The sequence below is a fragment of the Schistocerca americana genome, chromosome 7, assembly GCF_021461395.2.
Source record: "Schistocerca americana isolate TAMUIC-IGC-003095 chromosome 7, iqSchAmer2.1, whole genome shotgun sequence".
NCBI lineage: Eukaryota > Metazoa > Arthropoda > Insecta > Orthoptera > Acrididae > Schistocerca > Schistocerca americana.
This window is the reverse complement of record NC_060125.1, coordinates 258857198-258879856: the sequence shown is the minus strand read 5'-3', so window position 1 is coordinate 258879856 and position 22659 is coordinate 258857198. Positions and strand designations below refer to the sequence as shown.

Sequence of the window (22659 nt, the reverse complement as noted above, 5' to 3'; positions counted from 1 at the left end):
AACCTACTCCTGCATTACCCTATTTGATTTTGTGTTTATAACCCTGTAGTCACCTGACCAGAAATCTTGTTCCTCCTGTCACCGAACTTCACTAATTCCCACTATATCTAACTTCAACCTATCCATTTCCCTTTTCAAATTTTCTAACCTACCTGCCCGATTAAGGCGTCTGACATTCCATGCTCCGATCCATAGAACGCCATTTTTCTTTCTCCTGATAACGACATCCTTTTGAGTAGTCCCCGCCCGGAGATCCGAATGGGGGACTATTTTACCTCCGGAATATTTTACCCAAGAGAACGCCATCATCATATAATCATACAGTAAAGCTGCATGCCCTCGGGAAAAATTACGGCTGTAGTTTCCCCTTGCTTTCAGCCGTTCGCAGTACCAGCACAGCAAGGCCGTTTTGGTTATTGTTACAAGGCCAGATCAGTCAATCATCCAGACTGTTGCCCCTGCAACTACTAAAAAGGCTGCTGCCCCTCTTCAGGAACCACACGTTTGTCTGGCCTCTCAACAGATACCCCTCCGTTGTGGTTGCACCTACGGTACGGCTATCTGTATCGCTGAGGCACGCAAGCCTCCATACCAACGGCAAGGTCCATGGTTCACTAAACTGACACACAATATTTTTAGCGCAACGCAATCTGACTTTCAATAATCCCTACAAAAGGATGGCTCTGACTGACAATAACCTATACCTTTCATGAATCACTTACCTCACAAAAATCGTCGTTACTAGAACTACTGCAATACAGCGAGCGCCAATAGTGCCAGCTAAATAAAAGATTCTAACTACTGAAGGCCCACTGATAGGCATAGTTAGCAAATGAAAGATTTTGATGGGGAACAAACAATATATATATATATATATATATATATATATATATATATATATATATATATATACCAGTTCATGACATCCAGTCTTACAAATTTCCTGACGAACACACGTCCAGACCGTCTGCTCTCAAAACTCTGCCATCTCTCTCCCCACTTCCACCACCGCTGACGGCTCACCTCCAACTGCGCAACGCTAAGCACTGTTTACATCCAACTGCCCAACACTACAATAGCGAATATTCCAACAATGCCAACCAGCCACAGACTGCACACAGCAGTCAGTGATTTTCATACAGAACGCTACGTGGCGTTACCAACATAAAAACCTAAACAGCCCACTTACAACACGAGAGGAGTGCCTGACTGAGAACCATGACCCATTAACCAGACTCGTTACGACAAAGAAAAAAGTAAACAATTCGGGAAGGATAAAATTACGGAAATTAAGAAATCGGCAAGCGAGATGTTGTCGGGCGAATATCTGCATCCATGTGCAAACTAAATATAGAGGAAGGGCTTACAGTATAACAAACTTTGTAATGTTATAAACTTTACTTAAGACCTTTACCAAAAAAACAGTACGAACCGAGAATAAACTGCAAGTAAGAGGGAACACCTTTTATAAAGGCAAACGTAGCAACGAGAAGAACAGATTAATGGTCCACCTAGGGTAACCTAATTGTCCAAATATATCAGGACAAGAAATTTACATACCTCGTAGTTGCTTATCGCAAGGGTACAGCACTGGAGACGGTCAGCTGTATACTAAACTGGCAGCGATCACCGTATGACAGGGGGCGCTAGTTTACGGTGATAGGGGCGGCAGGATTTTGAACTTCGAAGACTGGGGAACGCCCTAACAGTATATCATTACATCCAGGAAGCAAAGAGCACAGTGCTCCCTGCCGCCGTGGGATAAGGAGCTGCAGCAGCAAGTCGTATACTCTTAGCTCACTTATTTGTTACAAAGTTTAATTCTTAATTTCTTTGCGTGTCTGTGGTACTTGCATTGTTTAATTCATAAATTTCGGGCGTATTATTGTATTTGAGAGTGCAACATCGCGTTTTAGTACCTGAATAGTGTAAAATCGCGTAGTCTCCTTCCGCCGCCGAGCAGTGTGTCAGCAGTGCGGAAGTAGCAGCATTACTGCATCTATTAGGCAATCTTGTATTTTAATAACCGTTTAAATTTTGTGTCGAATTGTTTGTGCTCTCTGTAGATTAGTTCAGACGTTCTTTGCACAACAGTTTTTAGCATTGATAGGGACTGCAACTGCTGTGTTCGGATGCAGGCTGAGTTGGCATCCCTTCGCTCCCAGCTTCAGGCAGTGTTGGCTACGGTCACACAGCTTGAGGCTGTTGCCAATGGGCATCACTGTGGGGGTCCGGATGGGGGTTTGTCGGGGACGGCCAGCTCGTCCCACGCATCCCCCGATCGGACTACGACTGTGGCTGCCCGGGATACTGCCCACATTGAGGCTGATCTCTCACCTGTGGCAGAGTGGGAGGTCGTCTCGAGGTGTGGCAAGGGGCGAAAGACATTCCGGAGGGCTGAACGGAAGGCCGCTGCAGTTTGTCTGACGAACCGGTTTCAGGCTCTGTCCCAGGCTGATACTGATCTTCGGCCGGACATGGCTGCTTGTCCTGTTCCAGAGATTGCCCCTCAGTCTGCAAGATCTGGGCGGTCGCAGAGGGTGGGCTTACTGGTAGTTGGGAGCTCCAACGTCAGGCGCGTAATTGGGCCCCTTAGGGATATGGTAGCATGAGAGGGGAAGATAACCAATGTGCACTCCGTGTGCATACCGGGGGAAGTCATTCCAGATGTGGAAAGGGTCCTTCCGGATGCCATGAAGGGTACAGAGTGCACCCATCTGCAGGTGGTCGCTCATGTCGGCACCAATGATGTGTGTCGCTATGGATCGGAGGAAATCCTCTCTGGCTTCCGGCGGCTATCTGATTTGGTGAAGACTACCATTCTCGCTAGCGGGATGAAAGCAGAGCTCACCATCTGCAGCATCGTCGACAGGACTGACTGCGGACCATTGGTACAGAGCCGAGTGAAGGGTCTGAATCAGAGGCTGAGACGGTTCTGCGACCGTGTGGGCTGCAGATTCCTCGACTTGCGCCATAGCGTGGTGGGGTTTCGGGTTCCGTTGGATAGGTCAGGGGTCCACTACACGCAACAAGCGGCTACACGGGTAGCAGGGGTTGTGTGGCGTGGACTGGGCGGTTTTTTAGGTTAGATGGCCTCGGGCAAGTACAGGAAGGGCAACAGCCTCAAAGGGTGCGGGGCAAAGTCAAGACATGCGGGGACCAAGCAGCAATCTGTATTGTAATTGCAAACTGGCGAAGCTGCATTGGTAAAGTACCGGAACTTCAAACGCTGATAGAAAGCACCGAAGCTGAAACCGTTGTAGGTACAGAAAGCTGATTGAAGCCATAGATAAATTCTGCCGAAATTTTTACAAAGGCACAGACGGTGTTTAGAAAAGATAGATTGCATGCAACCGGTGGTGGCGTGTTTGTCGCTGTTAGTAGTAGTTTATCCTGTAGTGAAGTAGAAGTGGATAGTTCCTGTGAATTATTATGGGTGGAGGTTACACTCAACAACCGAGCTAGGTTAATAGTTGGCTCCTTTTACCGACCTCCCGACTCAGCAGCATTAGTGGCAGAACAACAGAGAGAAAATTTGGAATAAATTTTCTCAGCATGTTATAGTCTTAGGTGGAGATTTCAATTTACCACATACAGACTGGGACACTCAGATGTTTAGGACGGGTGGTAGGGACAGAGTATCGAGCGACATTATACTGGGTGCACTATCCGAAAATTACCACGAGCAATTAAACAGAGAACCGACTCGTGGAGATAACATCTTGGACCTACTGATAATAAACAGACCCGAACTTTTCGACTCTGTAAGTGCAGAACAGGGAATCAGTGATCATAAGGCCGTTGCAGCATCCCTGAATATGGAAGTTAATAGGAATATAAAAAAAGGGAGGAAGGTTTATCTGTTTAGCAAGAGTAATAGATGGCAGATTTCAGACTACCTAACAGATCAAAACGAAAATTTCTGTTCCGACACTGACAATGTTTAGTGTTTATGGAAAAAGTTCAAGGCAATCGTAAAATGCGTTTTAGACAGGTACGTGCCGAGTAAAACCGTGAGAGACGGGAAAAACCCACCGTGGTTCAACAACAAAGTTAGGAAACTACTGCGAAAGCAAAGAGAGCTTCACTCCAAGTTTAAACGCGGCCAAAACCTCTCAGACAAACAGAAGCTAAACGATGTCAAAGTTAGCGTAAGGAGGGCTATGCGTGAAGCGTTCAGTGAATTCGAAAGTAAAATTCTATGTACCGACTTGACAGAAAATTCTAGGAAGTTCTGGTCTTACGTTAAATCAGTAAGTGGCTCGAAACAGCATATCCAGACACTCCGGGATGATGATGGCATTGAAACAGAGGATGACACGCGCAAAGCTGAAATACTAAACACCTTTTTCCAAAGCTGTTTCACAGAGGAAGACCGCACTGCAGTTCCTTCTCTAAATCCTCGCACAAACGAAAAAATGGCTGACATCGAAATAAGTGTCCAAGGAATAGAAAAGCAACTGGAATCACTCAACAGAGGAAAGTCCACTGGACCTGACGGGATACCAATTCGATTCTACACAGAGTACGCGAAAGAACTTGCCCCCCTTCTAACAGCCGTGTACCTCAAGTCTCTAGAGGAACGGAAGGTTCCAAATGATTGGAAAAGAGCACAGGTAGTCCCAGTCTTCAAGAAGGGTCGTCGAGCAGATGCGCAAAACTGTAGACCTATATCTCTGACGTCGATCTGTTGTAGAATTTTAGAACATGTTTTTTGCTCGCGTATCATGTCGGTTTTGGAAACCCAGAATCTACTCTGTAGGAATCAACATGGATTCCGGAAACAGCGATCGTGTGAGACCCAACTCGCTTTATTTGTTCATGAGACCCAGAAAATATTAGATACAGGCTCCAAGGTAGATGCTATTTTCCTTGACTTCCGGAAGGCGTTCTATACAGTTCCGCACTGTCGCCTGATAAACAATGTAAGAGCCTACGGAATATCAGACCAGCTATGTGGCTGGATTGAGAGTTTTTAGCAAATAGAACACAGCATGTTGTTATCAATGGAGAGACGTCAACAGACGTTAAGGTAACCTCTGGCGTGCCACAGGGGAGTGTTATGGGACCATTTCTTTTCGCAATATATATAAATGACCCAGTAGATAGTGTCGATAGTTCCATGCGGCTTTTCGCAGATGATGCTGTAGTATACAGAGAAGTTGCAGCATTAGAAAATTGTAGCGAAATGCAGGAAGATCTGCAGCGGATAGGCACTTGGTGCAGGGAGTGGCAACTGACCCTTAACATAGATAAATGTAATGTATTGCGAATACATAGAAAGAAGGATCCTTTATTGTATGATTATATGATAGCGAAACAAACACTGGTAGCAGTTACTTCTGTAAAATATCTGGGAGTATGCGTGCGGAACGATTTGAAGTGGAATGATCACATAAAATTAATTGTTGGTAAGGCGGGTACCAGGTTGAGATTCATTGGGAGAGTCCTTAGAAAATGTAGTCCATCAACAAAGGAGGTGGCTTACAAAACACTCGTTCGACCTATACTCGAGTATTGCTCATCAGTATGGGATCCGTACCAGATCGGGTTGACGGAGGAGACAGAGAAGATCCAAAGAAGAGCGGCGCGTTTCGTCACAGGGTTATTTGGTAACCGTGATGGCGTTACGGAGATGTTTAGCAAACTCAAGTGGCAGACTCTGCAAGAGAGGCGCTCTGCATCGCGGTGTAGCTTGCTCGCCAGGTTTCGAGAGGGTGCGTTTCTGGATGAGGTATCGAATATATTGCTTGCCCCTACTTATACCTTTCGAGGAGATCACGAAAGTAAAATCAGAGAGATTCGAGCGCGCACGGATGCTTTCAGACAGTCGTTCTTCCCGTGAACCATACGCGACTGGAACAGAAAGGGAAGGTAGTGACAGTGGCACGTAATGTGCCCTCCGCCACACAGCGTTGGGTGGCTTGCGGAGTATAAATGTAGATGTAGATGTAGATGTAAAAACAAACCGTGACTATCATCTGGATAATTAATTGTACGAAAGGGAATTTTAGAAATATACGTCGTGAAGGAATAAGGTACCAAAAGTGAAAACAAAAGACCTGTGACCCAAGGAATTAAATGATTCAAATGGCTCTGAGCACTATGGGACTCAACTTCTTAGGTCATCAGTCCCCTAGAACTTAGAACTACTTAAACCTAACTAACCTAAGGACATCACACACATCCATGCCCGAGGCAGGATTCGAACCTGCGACCGTAGCTGTCACGCGGTTCCAGACTGTAGCGCCTAGAACCGCTCGGCCACCCCGGCCGGCCCCAAGGAATTACATTCCACTTTTTAAACAATCAAAATTACTTAGCTACTCCAATGTCTTAGTTTGGGTATCAAGAAAATTAAAACATTCAGACTCTGAAGTAGAGTTTCACACTGTTTACAAGGAGTTGGAAGACGAAGAATAACCTTTTTTTCAAATACGAGGGGTTGGAACTTAAGTAGTGACAAGTACTTATTCACAACCGATACAAAAGAGTTACACGTTTGCACCTGCGACTGTCCTTCAAAGTAGTCACCAGCGTGGTTTAGAACGCGTTGCCAGCGATGTGGAAGGCATAGTATACCATTAGCAGAGCCTGTTCTGTTGATGGTGCGAATGGAGCGGTTCAAAGTTATGGTGATTCTCGTGTACGACTGTGATGGTGTTATCCTAACGCATTACGTTCCTCCACGGCAAACCGTCAATGCAGAGTATTACTGTACGTTTTTGGAGCATCACCTGCGACCAGCTTCGCGAAAGAAGCGGCGACACTTTCTGCGCAACGCACCCATCATTTTGCACAACAATGCGCGGGCGCATACAGCGCAAGCTGTGGCTGCTCTGTTCAGTCGATGGGACTGGGAAGTACTGTACCATCCACCATCCTCCTCAGACTTAAGTCCTTGTGACTTTGATTTGACTCCGAAGATGAAGGAACCACTTCGTGGCATTCGCTTCAGAACTGTTCCAGAGATTCGACAGGCAGTAGATCGCTTCATTCGCACCATCAACAAGCAGGCTCATTACTACGCCTTCCACATCGCTGGCAACGGGTTCTATACAACGCTGGTGACGACTTTGAAGTACATTAATATGTGCAAACATGTAACTTCTTTGTATCGGTTGTGAATAAAAAGTTGCCACCATTTAAGTTCCAACCCTCGTGTATCCAAACAACAGCTTTTTTATCTCGTTATATACAGACCGGAAATGGAAATGGAAGAGGATGTGGATGAAGATGAAATGGGAGATATGATACTGCTTGAAGAGTTTGACAGAGCACTGAAAGACCTGAGTCGAAACAAGGACCCGGGAGTAGACAACATTCCATTAGAACTACTGACGGCCTTGGGAGAGCCAGTTCTGACAAAACTCTACCATCTGGTGAGCAAGATGTATGAGACAGGCGAAATACCCTCAGACTTCAAGAATAATATAATAATTCCAATCCCAAAGAAAGCAAGTGTTTACAGATGTGAAAATTACCGAACTATCACTTTAATAAGTCACAGCTGCAAAATACTAACACGAATTCTTTACAGACAAATGGAAAAACTGGTAGAAGCCGACCTCGGGGAAGATCAGTTTGGATTCAGTAGAAATGTTGGAACACATGAGGCAATACTGACCTTACGACTTATCTTAGAAGAAAGATTAAGGAAAGGCAAACCTACGTTTCTAGCATTTGTAGACTTAGAGAAAGCTTTTGACAATGTTGACTGGAATACTCTTTTTCAAATTCTAAAGGTGGCAGGGGTAAAATACAGGGAGCGAAAGGCTTTTTACAATTTGTACAGAAACCAGATGGCAGGTATAAGTGTCGAGGGACACGAAAGGCAAGCAGTGGTTGGGAAGGGAGTGAAACAGGGTTTTAGTCTCTCCCCGATGTTATTCAATCTGTATATTGAGCAAGCCGTAAAGGAAACAAAAGAAAAATTCGGAGTATGTATTAAAATCCATGGAGAAGAAATAAAACCTTCGAGGTTCGCAGACGACATTGTAATTCTATCAGAGACAGCAAAGGACTTGGAAGAGCAGTTGAACGGAATGGACAGTGTGTTGAAAGGAGGATATAAGATGAACATCAACAAAATAAAAACGAGGATAATGGAATGTAGTCGAACTGAGTCGGGTGATGCTGAGGGAATTAGATTAGGAAATTAGACACTTAAAGTAGGAAAGGAGTTTTGCTATTTGGGGAGCAAAATAACTGATGATGGTCGAAGTAGAGAGGATATAAAATGTAGATTGGCAATGGCAAGGAAAGTGTTTCTGAAGAAGGGAAATTTGTTAACATCGAGTATAGATTTAAACGTCAGGAAATCGTTTCTGAAAGTATTTGTATGGAGTGTAGCCATGTATGGAAGTGAAAGATGGATGATAAATAGTTTGAAGAAGAAGAGAATAGAAGCTTTCGGAATGTGGTGCTACAGAAGGATGCTGACGATTAGCTGGGTAGATCACATAACTAATGAGGAGGTATTGAATAGAATTGGGGAAGGGTTTGTGGCACAACGTGACAAGAAGAAGGGACCGGTTGGTAGCACATGTTCTGAGGCATCAGGGGATCACAAATTTAGCATTGGAGGACAGTGTGGAGGGTAAAAATCGTAGAGGAGGACCAAGAGATGAATACACTAAGCAGATTCAGAAGGATGTAGGTTGCAGTAAGTACTGGGAGATGAAGAAGCTTGCACAGGATAGAGTAGCATGGAGAGCTGCATCAAGCCAGTCTCAGGACTGAAGACCACAACAACATCAAGATACAAACAAGAATTACGAAGAGAAATCCAAAATTTAGGCGTCCAGTATCGCCATGACAGAAAGTGATTGTGTGTTTAAGGCATCGTTGCTACCGGGCCACTCCTTGGCACCAATGTTGCGGCCTCAGAATGCGGTGGTCGCCTTATGATTATGAGGTCCAGCGTAGAGTGGAGTGAGTGGTCTAGCGTACGTCCGGTGTTATCAGTGACAGAGTGTTATCTGTAATAACACTTATTAATCAGGTAGAGTTTATAAAGGTATGACTTTCTTCAGAGTTACAATCGGCAGCCAGATGCGAGCACACATCCGGTGAGGGAGTGCTGGTGACTCGTCAGTGAATCCCCGTGCCGTGCTGGCTTATTTTGTAATGGTGCTCAGTCGGTGAGCTTACATATTGTTACCTCACTGTGCCCTCCCTGTTAAGTATCACAGTGGTGCTTGCGTTTCTGTCCGCCCCGTTCCGAGGTGTGTTGCACTGATGCCACGCCCTGTCGAAATAACATCTTCAGTTCCGAGCTCAGGTGAGAGACCTTTAACAAAATATTAATGCTGCCCTATGAAACTATTCTACTGCGTAACATTCCACCCCTATATCAAGAAATTCGTCTCGTATTTTACCCCTGTTTATCCTCTACACTCTTTCTGTCTTGGGAGCTGGCATACATGGGTCGTTTCTTAATTCTGTATTATTATTATTCTAGACTTTTGGTTTGGTGACCTTATTTTTCATTTACGTCCCATTATCCTTATTTTCTTGGTACAAATTTTACTAAATTACGATTTTCTTATCCTAAATTTCTTGATTTACACTGGCTAACCATTCGATAGGTATCTGATGTGTTGGTGGGTCTGGAGGACGGATACGTCCACATTTGAGACAAAAGTAAAGTACGCATTTTGCTATCAGTAAAATGGCAAATTAGTGGTTGGCTGATTGGTTACTTCGAGAAAGCGGACCAAACAGCGAGGTCATCGGTCCCATCGGACCAGGAAGGGATGGGGATGGAAGTCGTCCGTGCCCTTTCAAAGAAACCATCCGGACATTTGCCTGAGGCGATTTTAGGGAAATCACGGACAACCTAAATCAGGATGGCCAGGCGCGGGTTTGAACCGTCGTCCTCCCGAATGCGGGTCCAGTGTGCTAACCACTGCACCACCTCGCTCGGCAAATCTAGTGGTGACAAAGCTTGTGGTTAGCACGTCTCGGCGACGGTTCTCCCGGTATTGTTGAATATGCTGTAACATTTATCCCATGGATATTTTGGCCTGCTAAGAGGCTTTCAATGTGTCTACAGGATGTATGAGATCAGGATTCAGGGTGTTGTCAAAGAATGTTAGGTTCTGTGTTGTGTAATACTTCAGACGGTTTCTCTGGCCAATACAATGCCGAGGGAGTGAATGGAGTACAGTCGTACCCAGAAGCGTAGCTGGGATGCGAAAGTTCGTCACCGCTATCTCACAAGTTGCGCCGTTCGTCAAAATATCAGTATACTTAACTATTTCTTTGCAATGCCCTGAGGTTTTCATACACTGCAGAAGTTCATAGTTGAAGTTTCTGGTGCAGATACTGGATACTTCCAATATGCTCCTATATTTTGATAATGAAGCCGTAATGCCGATATTTCTTTCCAATATTCCGTTGTCTTTGTTTTCCCCAAAAACAGTTGCATCTCTCACGTTCATCAATCAGTCTTCCCTTCTCTGTAGGTCCCTTAGTGACACAAGAGCGTGAGCGTGTCCATGCTGAGAAATAATTAACACCTCTCTCGTCCTTACTTTTACCCATTTTCCCACGACTGCTCGTATCACAGGATAAGGGTCAACCGTGTAACATCGATAATACGCGTTCATCCTTACCACTGGTAGTCGAACTTCGCTCTGTCCGTATTTACTTCAACATTTTCTACGTGATAAAACATTGTTGTTTTACTCTGACACTTCTGCCGCGTCTCGAGCTCTGTAGCGAATTCCTTAACTGTTAGTTGTGTCCCTGTCAAGAGCTGTTGTGCCGGGAGTAATATCGAACTTAACTGTCGGTTTTCGTTGTGGTGGGCTGCTTCCCGTAGTAACACTACATCAACTCTTGCATTACTGAGTCGATCTGCCAATGCTATAAGAGTCTAGCTACTCCTAGTTTGCTATCCACCAAGCTCAGTTGTTTTCGTATTTCATCTAAGTCACTGTTTCACTTATATGTTGGGTGTATTGAGCTAACCCTATGGTTAACTCTCATACCATCCTGGTGCTCAGAACGTCTTGCTCTAAGTTTGACAACTGCGTCGTATGCCACCTTACTATAGCTTTGGTAGTGTCTGTAACGTTTGCACTTGCCTAACCATGTTATTCAGCTACTGGATATCTCGTCATCTGCTGCCCCAAATACCGTTCTTAAGATTTTCCCTCCTGCGTCCAACCACTCTCTTTTCCTACGAATTAACGTCTACGGTATGATGTCAGTGATTTGCGTCAGCCGAACTATAAGTTTGCGTTATGACAGTCACAATTCCTTGTATTCACGTTGTACCTCAGTGAGAATTGCGTTACCCTGCACTTCCTTACACTGCTCTACGAATGCTTCCTGGCGTCTACGAACTCTGTTTCTTGTCTCCCACACATAAATCATCAATCTCATGTCCAATGGTAACTCGTTAGCAACACTTCTGGTTGTCGAGAAAACAACGCCCCTGCCTCCGACGGTTGAATGAGAGCGGCATGATTTGCTCTTCAGTTGATGCTGGGCAGCAACATCGGGATTAGCACAACCCATGCAGCTTCTACTGGTGATCCACCTCTTAAGGAAAGGAACTTCCGTCACCCCCTCCCTCCTTCGAAAACTCCTATATACGCTAAAATATCTAAGAGATATTTTTGTTAGCTGACTGTTAACAGCCGTCAAATAATTCATGAAATGCACATACGACCATCAGCTGCTCTACTGAAAACCTTGAGGTGCAAACACAGATAAATATAGTGCTGAGAAATATGTTAAGAAATTATAAAGAGCACAAAACGAACGAAAATACATACAAGATTAAAAGCAGTTTAGCTCTCATCTCATTATTTGACAATGGATAAATCTCAGAGGTTACAATACGTAACAAATTCCAGTATAGTGAGGCTACACAGTACATTTAGAGTGCACTCAGTTGTGGTATCAGTTAACAGGACAATATACCATATGCACTTGTGAGAAAGCTAGAGAAGTAAGTACTATCATGGTACAAATACTGAAGAGTTGGTCAAAGATCTTCGCCAATACTTTTCGTCTTATGATACACAGTACATCGATCACGAGTTAACGGCTTATTACGGGAGACCAGATTATCTTTGGAAAACTTCTTTGGTAGTTTCCCATGTAAACATAAAGGGGAAAATCAAGTTGCCATTACAGATATAGAAGAATATCTAACCCACAGCAAGAAGGCCCAAACTTCCGCGTTTACTGGATGCTAAACAGTAGGTCCCGAGTTCGAGTCTCGGTCGGGCACACAGTTTTAATCTGCCAGGAAGTTTCAGTAGTATAATTATTGCACAATAATCCCTCAGGTGTGTAAAAACCAACGTCAGTATCTACATAAACGCAATGTACGCCTGCCGCTTGGGTTCTGAGGCCATCCTTGGTTCCTTCCGGCGGCTGGCTGATTTGGTGAAGACAACTAGCATCGCACGCGGAGTGCAAGCTGAGCTTAATATCTGCAGCATAGTGCCCAGAGTCGATCGCGGTCCTCTGGTTTGGAGCCGTGTGGAGGGTCTAAACCAGAGGCTCAGACGACCCTGCGACTATAATGGTTGCAAATTCATCGACCTCCGTTATTGGGTGGAGAACTGTAGGGCCCCCCTAGACAGGTCAGGCGTGCACTACACACCGGAAGCAGCTACTAGGGTAGCAGAGTACGTGTGGCGTGCACACGGGGGTTTTTTAGGTTAGAGGGACCCCCCCTTGGGCGAAACGATAAAATACCTGACGGCTTACCAGAGAGGACATTATCATCGTTGATAAAGAACGTCCGTCCTCAGAGACCAAAAACAGGAAAAGTCAACGTAATATTGGTAAACTGCAGGAGTATCCAGGGCAAGGTTCCTGAATTAGTATCTCTTATTGAAGGAAATAGTGCGCATATAGTATTAGGAACGGAAAGTTGGTTAAAACCGGAAGTGAACAGTAACGAAATCCTAGACACAGAATGGAATATATACCGCAAGGATAGGATAAACGCCAATGGTGGAGGAGTATTTATAGCAGTAAAGAATTCAATAATATCCAGTGAAGTTATTAGCGAATGCGAATGTGAAATAATCTGGGTTAAGTTAAGTATCAAAGGTGGGTCAGATATGATAGTCGGATGCTTCTATAGACCACCTGCATCAGCAACCGTAGTAGTTGAGCGCCTCAGAGAGAACCTGCAGAACGTCGTGAAGAAGTTTCGTGATCATACTATTGTAATAGGGGGAGACTTCAATCTACCAGGTATAGAATGGGATAGTCACACAATCAGAACTGGAGCCAGGGACAGAGACTCTTGTGACATTATCCTGACTGCCTTGTCCAAGAATTACTTCGAGCAGATAGTTAGAGAACCAACTCGTGAAGCTAACGTTTTAGACCTCATAGCAACAAATAGACCGGAACTTTTCGACTCCGTGAATGTAGAAGAGGGTATCAGTGATCATAAGTCAGTGGTTGCATCAATGACTACAAGTGTAATAAGAAATGCCAAGAAAGGAAGGAAAATATATTTGCTTAACAAGAGTGATAGGGCACAAATCGCAGAATATCTGAGTGCCCACCATCAAACGTTCATTTCTGAGGAAGAGGATGTGGAACAAAAATGGAAAAAATTCAGAAACATCGTCCAGTACGCCTTAGATAAGTTCGTACCGACTAAGGTCCAAAGCGAGGGGAAAGATCCACCGTGGTATAACAATCATGTACGAAAGGTACTACGGAAACAAAGAAAGCTTCATCATGGGTTTAAGAGTAGTCGAATCATAGCTGATAAGGAAAAGCTGAACGAAGCGAAAAAGAGCGTAAAGAGAGCAATGAGAGAAGCATTCAACGAATTCGAACATAAAACATTGGCAAACAATCTAAACAAGAACCCTAAAAAGTTTTGGTCATATGTAAAATCGGTAAGCGGATCTAAATCCCCTATTCAGTCACTCCTTGACCACGATGGCACCGAAACAGAGGACGACAGAAGAAAGGCAGAAATACTGAATTCAGTGTTCCGAAACTGTTTCACTGCGGAAAATCGTAACACGGTCCCTGACTTCAGCCGTCGCACGGACGCCAAAATGGAAAATATTGAAATAAACGATATCGGAATTGAAAAACAACTGCTATCACTTAGTAGCGGAAAAGCATCCGGACCAGACGAGATACCCTTATGATTCTACAGTGATTATGCTAAAGAACTTGCCCCCTTTCTATCAGCAATTTATCGTAGATCGCTGGAAGAACGTAAAGTACCTAGCGACTGGAAGAAAGCGCAGGTCGTTCCCATTTTCAAGAAGGGTCATAAATCAGATGCGAATAATTATAGGCCTATTTCGCTTACGTCAATCTGTTGTAGAATAATGGAACATGTTTTGTGTTCTCGTATTATGACGTTCTTAGATAATACAAATCTCCTTCATCATAACCAACATGGATTCCGCAAACAGAGATCATGTGAAACTCAGCTCGCCCTATTTGCCCAGGAAATTCACAGTGCCGTAGACACTGGCGAGCAGATTGATGCCGTATTCCTGGACTTCAGGAAGGCATTTGATACGGTTCCGCACTTAAGTTTAGTGAAAAAAATACGAGCTTACGGAATATCGGACCAGGTTTGTGATTGGATTCAGGATTTCCTAGAAGAAAGAACACAACATGTCATTCTTAACGGTTCAAAATCTGCAGATGTAGAGGTAATTTCGGGAGTACCGCAGGGAAGCGTGATAGGACCTTTATTGTTTACAATATACATAAATGACTTAGTTGACAACATCGGTAGCTCCGTGAGGCTATTTGCAGATGACACGGTTGTCTACAAGAAAGTAGCAACATCAGAAGACTCGTACGTACTCCAGGAGGACCTGCAGAGGATTAATGCATGGTGCGACAGCTGGCAGCTTTCCCTAAACGTAGATAAATGTAATTTAATGCGCATACATAGGGGCAGAAATCCATTCCAGTACGATTATTCCATAGGTGGTAAATCATTGGAAGCGGTAACGACCGTAAAATACTTAGGAGTTACTATCCGGAGCGATCTGAAGTGGAATGATCACATAAAACAAATAGTGGGAAAAGCAGGCGCCAGGTTGAGATTCATAGGAAGAATTCTAAGAAAATGTGACTCATCGACGAAAGAAGTAGCTTACAAAACGCTTGTTCGTCCGATTCTTGAGTATTGCTCATCAGTATGGGACCCTTACCAGGTTGGATTAATAGAAGAGATAGACATGATCCAGCGAAAAGCAGCGCGATTCGTCATGGGGACATTTAGTCAGCGCGAGAGCGTTACGGAGATGCTGAACAAGCTCCAGTGGCGGACACTTCAAGAAAGGCGTTACGCAATACGGAGAGGTTTATTATCGAAATTACGAGAGAGCACATTCCGGGAAGAGATGGGCAACATATTACTACCGCCCACATATATCTCGCGTAATGATCACAACGAAAAGATCCGAGAAATTAGAGCAAATACGGAGACTTACAAGCAGTCGTTCTTCCCACGCACAATTCGTGAATGGAACAGGGAAGGGGGGATCAGATAGTGGTACAATAAGTACCCTCCGCCACACACCGTACGGTGGCTCGTGGAGTATAGATGTAGATGTAGATGTAGATGTACTTGGTGTTCGTAACACAAAAATGGTTGAAAATCGAAGTTCTTAAAAATAGATACAAATTGTCGGCCACCATTCATTTATACCCCAGTTACATTGAATCTGTTATTCCTATACGTTTTATTTTAAACAGGGTAATGTCCTGACACCCCTCCCCCCTCCCCCCGGGGAACGTACATTAAAACTGAAGAAACTACAAAAAAGTGGGAATTTAAGGAGATGGGACGTGGATAAACTGTCAGAATCAGATGTTGTAGAGAGTTTCAGGCAGAGCATTAGGGAACGAATGACAAGACTGGGGGAAATAAATACAGTAGAGGAAGAATGGGTAGCTTTGAGAGATGAAATAGTGCAGACAGCAGAGGATCAAGTGGGTAAAAAGACGAGGGCTGGTAGAAATCCTTGGGTGACAGAAGATATATTGAATTTAATTGATGAAAGGAGAAAATATAAAAATTTAGTAAATGAAGCAGGCAAAAAGGAATACAAACGCCTCAAAAATGAGATCGACAGGAAGTGCAAAATGGCTAAGCAGGGTTGGCTAGAGGACAAATGTGGAAGGTGGAAGGAGTATACAGAGAGTCTATACAAGGGCGATGTACTTGAGGGCAATATTATGGAAATGGAAGAGGATCTAGACGAAGATGAAATGGAAGATATGATACTGCGTAAAGAGTTTGACAGAGCACTGAAAGACCAAAATTGAAACAAGGCCCGGGAGTAGACAGCATTCCATTAGAACTACTGATAGCCTTGGGAGAGCCAGCCCTGACAAAACTCTACCATCTGGTGAGCAAGATGTATGAGACAGATGAAATACCCTCAAACTTCAAGAAGAATATAATAATTCCAGTCCCAAAGAGAGGAAGTGTTGACAGATGTGAAAATTACCGAACTATCAATTTAATTAGTCACAGCTGCAAAATACTAACGCGAATTCTTGGAAAAACTGGTAGAATCCGACCTCGGGGAAGATCAGTTTGGATTCTGTAGAAATGTTGGACCACGTGAGGCAATACTGACCCTACGACTTATCTCAGAAGGCAGATTAAGGAAAGGCAAACCTACGTTTCTAGCATTTTTAGACTTAGAGAAAGCTTTTGACAATGTTGACTCGAATACTGCCTTTCAAATTCTTAAGGTGGCAGGGGTAAAATACAGGGAGCGAAAGGCTATTTACAATTTTTACAGAATCCAGATGACAGTTATAAGAGTCGAGGGGCATGAAAGGGAAGCGGTGGTGGGGAAGGGAGTGAGACAGGGTTGTAGCCTATCCCCAATGTTATTCTATCTGTATGTTGAGCAAACAGTAAAGGAAACAAAAGAAAAATTCGGAGTAGGAATTAAAATCCATGGAGAAGAAATAAAAACTTTGAGGTTCGCCGATGATATTGTAATTCTGTAAGATACAGCAAAGGAGCTGCAAGAGCAGTTGAACGGAATGGACAGTGTCTGGAAAGGAGGGTATAAAATGAACATCAACAAAAACAAAACGAGGATAATGGAATGAAGTCGAATGAAATTGGATGATGCTGAGGGAATTAGATTAGGATATGAGACACTTAAAGTAGTAAATGAGTTTTGCTATTTGGGGAGCAAAGTAACTGATGATGGTAGAAGTAGAGAGGGTATAAAATGTAGATTGGCAATGGCAAGGAAAGCGTTTCTGAAGAATAGAAATTTATTAACATTGAGTACAGATTAAGTATCAGTAAGTCGTTTCTGGAAATATTTGTATGGAGTGTAGCCACGTATGGAAGTGAAACGTGGACGATAAATAGTTTGCTTTCGAAATGTGGTGATACAGAAGAATGTCAAAGATTAGATGGGTATATCACATAACTAATGAGGAAGTATTGAATAAAATTGGGGAGAAGAGAAGTTTGTGGCACAACTTACCTCTAAGAAGGGATCGGTTGGTAGGACATGTTCTGAGTCATAAAGGGATAACCACTTCAGTATTGGAGGGCAGTGTGGAGGGTAAAAATCGTAGAGGGAGACCAAGAGATGAATCCACTAAGCAGATTCAGAAGGATGTAGGTTGCAGTAGGTACTGGGAGATGAAGAAGCTTGCACAGGACAGAGTAGCATGGAGAGCTGCATCAAACCAGTCTCTGAACTGAATACCGCAACAACAACAATGTCCTGACCTTAACTGTGTGTTTTTACGTTTTTATTTTTCTGTAATGTTAACCAGCTGTTCTTAATATCCATTACTTAAAGACCCCACCCCCCGTCGATCCATTACTGGGTTTCTCTCTATAATTTAGCCTGGAGTGGTCGCGCGTCGTCTGACACATGCCAGCTACACTTCATTAACTCACTGTTGTTCAACCGATACACTGGCGCACGTGTGGTGCCATCTACCTTTCAGCTAACTAAATACAGACGTGTTCAGCTCATCAATACCGCATTACTCGTCGTACAGTGTTGGAGAGAAGAGAGTGGTTCCGGAGCTGCATCGATGGAATCTACCAGATGCCACGCGACCTTTCCCATTACTGGAGGTATATATTAAATTTTTTATGTAATCTAGTAGTTTATAATACTTGTTAGTAGCAGCTGTTGCTAACAGATATTTTTTTACCTTCAGATCCAACATAACGTCGCAGAAGACCTACAATTTGGTAAATGAACGTGATAGGGAAATTGTACTCCGACTGTTGTTCGAGGAAAATGATGAATCGGATGATGAGTTTGATATTTACAGTGATGTGGAAGAAGACAATGTGGAAACAAGAGAAGAAGATTCGGACACTGAGCAAGACGTAGACTCCAGTCAGAGTGACAGTGACGAATATGTTGACGAATGTTTTGTAGGAAGAAGCAAATCCAGAAAATGGTCAAAAGTGTGTCTCCCCAAAAATGTTAGTATTCCACGACAAACGTTGTTGCTAATTTATCAGAAGTGAAAGGAACCGCTAAGAATGCCAGAACACCGATGGAATGTAGGGAATTATTTTTCGATGGTGATGTACTTTCTAGTATTGTTGTTCACTCAAATAAAAAGATTTATGAAGTACCCAAAATTATTCCAGATAAAGGGATGCTCAACTGACAGGCATATCTGAAGTAAAAGCTGTTTCAGGAATATTGTATTTATGTGCTGCAAGTAAAGATAACCATACTAACACCCAAGATATATGGGCAGGCAATAAAATCGGAATTGAGTTATGTCGTTTGATAATGACTGAAAAACGATTTAGATTCCTATCGTATTGCTTGAGGTTCGGAAACAAGGATATCTGAGAGGAAAGGAAGAAGTTGGATAATTCTTCCCCCATATGTGAGGTGTTTTCTTCCTTTGTGGAAAATTGTGAAAATGCTTATTCTTTTGGGGAGTACTGTACTATTGATGAAAAGCTGGATGCTTTCAGAGGCAAGTGTTTCTTCAGACAGTACATCCTAGCAAACCAAGTAAGTATGGGCTGAAAATATTTGCTTTGGTGGATGCTAGGATGTATTACGCAGCCAACCTGGAAATTTACGCTGGTAAGCAGCCTACAGGGCCGTTTGTAATTAGAAACAAACAAACAGATGTGAAACCGGGCGGCTTCCCCCCGTCGGAGGTTCGGTTCCTCCCTCGGGCATGGGTGTGTGTGTCGTCCTTAGCGTGAGTTAGTTTAAGTTAGATTAAGTAGTGTGTAAGCTTAGGGACCGATAACCTCAAACGTTTGGTCCCATAAGCCCTTACCACAAATTTCCAATCATCTCGCCGGAGGTTCGAGTCCTCCCTCGGGCATGGGTGTGTGTGTTGTTCTTAGCATAAGTTAGTTTAAGTTAGTTTAAATAGCGTGTAAGAGTAGGGACCGATGACCTCAGCAGTTTGGTCCCTTAGAAATTCACACGCATTTGAACATTTTTTGTTGTGAAAACGTCTCACTAATGAGATCTCAGGAACTGGACATAGTATAACTGTAGACAATTGGTTCACACCATTAGAATTAGCTGATTACTTGCTTCAGTAGAATCTTCCTCTGGTTGGAACCATGAGGAAGAATAAACCTGAGATTCCACCAGAGTTTACGCAAACAAGAAACGGGGAAATAAGAACAACACTGTTTGTGTTTCAGAAAAACTCAACTCTAATGTCATATGTCGCCAAGAAAAACAAGACGGTTCAGATACTATCCACAATGCATCAGGATAACGCAACTGATACCAGTTCTGGCGATAAGAAAAAGCCACAAACGATAACATTTTATAATGGAACCAAATCAGGAGTTGATACTGTCGATCCGCTATGCAGCATTTACAATGTGTCAAGAAAAACCAACAATGGTCAATGGTGATCTTTTATGCCATGATGAACATTGCAGATATAAATGCAAATAACAGCAGCACAAGACGCAGTGAGTTTCTGAAACTTCTGGCACGTAATCTAGCTTACGATTATTTGCGTCAACGTTCCCAGTGCTTATCGTTGCCAAGAAATCTCAGACAAGATATTCAGAATCTTTTTCCAGATGCAGGCGCTGTCCAGCCTGTAGTAGGGGACCCAAGCTCAAAAAGACAAAGGTGCTGTGAATGCGGTCATTCAGAAAACCAGTACACTAAGTGCAGATGCCGCAGCTATAAGAAATTTTTGTGTTCACAACATGCACAGCAAGTATGCACTGACTGCTGAGAGTAATGCTCACTGAATGTCATATTTCTTTTATGCAATTTTTTGACAAGTGTATGATAGGTTTCACCTTTGTGATGAAAGGCATTAAAAATTGCATAAAGTGAGTATTGGAACTACACCGTTTCTACCCAAAAGTACCGTTATCCAAGATGACAGCGATGACGTCATCCAAGATGGCGGATTTTGGCGGGAAGCTTGAATTTTGGCGGGAAAGTGCCACTCCCCCCTGGCCCAATTAAATGACGAGAAGTTCATATTCCAACATGATAATGCGCCACGCCAAGAAAAATGGCGGGAAAAAGGGACTTGCCTTTATTATGTAACCAGTTTCAAGCATGTGTGTTCTCCACAAGCTCTAGACCCCAACTGGCTTAGCTGATATCGTCGCCATCAGAGAGCGCCTCCTTGATGTCATCCAAGATGGCGTATTTTGGCGGGAAGAAGGTCAATTGTGCTACCTCCACTAACCTAACCCCCCCCCCCCCCCAGGAAATGGCAGGAAGTTCAAATTCCAAGATGATAATGTGTCACACTTAGGAAAATGGAAGGAAAAATGTCCTTGTCCTTATTATTTAACCAATTTCAAGCAGATGTGTTCGCCACTGAGTCTGGACTGCAACTGACTTAGTTCATATCCGTGCCATCAGAGGTTGCCACAGTGACGTCATCCAAGATGGCGACAGTGACGTCAAGATGGCTGCACCCAGTGTATCCACCACATGGCTTGGTACACAGAGGACGCTGTCTTGACGTCAGCTGAGTACCATTATCCAAGATAGGGACTTCTTTTTTCGCCACTCAGATGACTGGAATTGGCAGTGCACATTCAGTCTTTGCTGAGCTATCGTTGTCAAACCACCGTCATGTGTTCGATCATCGAGATGAATGTGAAGGATAGAGCAGCTTTCAATAGCTGCATTACATGTAGACATTCGAGGGAGGACGATAGCCACAGTTCAGTACATCACGTACGAAGAGTATGATAATGGAGGAGTGTAGGTGGAATAAGTACAAGAATTCTGTTCAGCAGATTTCGGCAATGCAGAGGGATGGAGCCAGGATGCATATTATAGCACTCTCTGTCTGTATTTCAGATTTAAGGGTATTAATGTTTGTGCGTAGTTCAATACCTTTTCCTGACTGTTTTAAGACTTTGTTTAAATCATAAATATCGTAGGCACCAGGTTGTATTTGTAGAACCTCCTTCCGATGGTCGATTTCCAGATTCAGTTTATTGTTGCTTTTTGTGATATTTGGAATGCTGTTATACGTCTCCAGACCATTCAGTGCAGTACTCCAGTCCCCTGAACTTAAATCAATCGGCCGAGAGTAATTTGCACGTAATACTGATCCTCTCTCTTTTAAAGTCAGAGTGTACGACATTGCATCTAAACGTCAAATGATGGGCGCGCGTTCAATGATGACTATTTTGTATGTGTGGATGTTCGCACACCGGCTCCTACGAGGAGAGGAGAAATCGCGCATTCCAGACTTCTCACCGCTCGGTCTAAATATAGCGCGCATTCCAGAGGTTCGCTGACACAGGCAAAGGCTAATTTTCCATGGCTGTGATGAGGTACATAACGCAGAGATGCCCACACAGGTATGTGTTAAAGTCCTGATATCGCCGGAAATTGTAGAAAATACTTCTTTTGCTGGTGAAGTAGCGTTGTAATTCTTCAGGCTGCTGTTAATCCCCAAATGAATCGAAATATTGTACTGTATTTGCAGGAATTTTTTTTATTTGTGAAGCTGCCTAGTCCTTTCCTGTATGGTTTCAAGTAGAGACCCTTTCCGATAGCTGCTGCTTCCATGGCCCGATTATGTCTTCTGGCTTCCTCTAGTTGCGCTTGTGCATTCTGTGCGTTTTTGACCGTTTTGGCTACAGCCGCAGCCCCACGTGTAAGTGAACCTACCGCTGACAGAGCTGCAAGGGCTGGAACTATGAACGGAATAATTCCACCTGATGTCTTTGGTAGTGGTAGGACCCTAGGTGGTTTAATTGCAGTCTTCTTTTTCTACAAAATTTGTGCCGAACTGGTGCTGGATAAATTCCCTTCAGACGGCGAGAAAACCACAGTCTCTTGTGGTTTAACAGACATCAGTTTAAGGAAGCCACTGATGTCTCTGTGAATTGACATGCCCCAAAGCAAGTATACAAACGTAAAACAGAGGTCTTCAATGTACAAAAAGGTTCACTCACCACAACACGTTGTGTTGGTACTGCTAAACGGCGCTATAGACGTAGCTTCACTACCACCAAACTGCTGTGATAGCAGCCAAGTCTGACACCAATGGTGTGACCCACCCACTCCCTGGCAACAATGCTGCGGCGTCAGAGTGCTGAGGTCGCCTTGTGATCACAAGATCGAGCCAAGAGCGAAGGTTGGTGGTCCAGTGCACGCGCGAAGGCGTCAGTGATACAGTGTTATCTGA

At 43.7% G+C, this 22659-nt stretch overlaps 1 protein-coding gene across 1 annotated transcript in view; it reads right to left on the bottom strand.

Moving 5' to 3' along the window:
- Positions 1–22591, bottom strand: part of LOC124622456 (probable 4-coumarate--CoA ligase 1) — a 169579-nt gene extending 146988 nt beyond the window's left edge. Inside the window, exon 1 of the mRNA XM_047148160.1 lies at positions 22427–22591. The gene's annotated coding sequence lies outside the window, so the exon portion shown is untranslated. The remainder of the gene's footprint in view (positions 1–22426) is intronic.
- Positions 22592–22659: the final 68 nt, after the last annotated feature.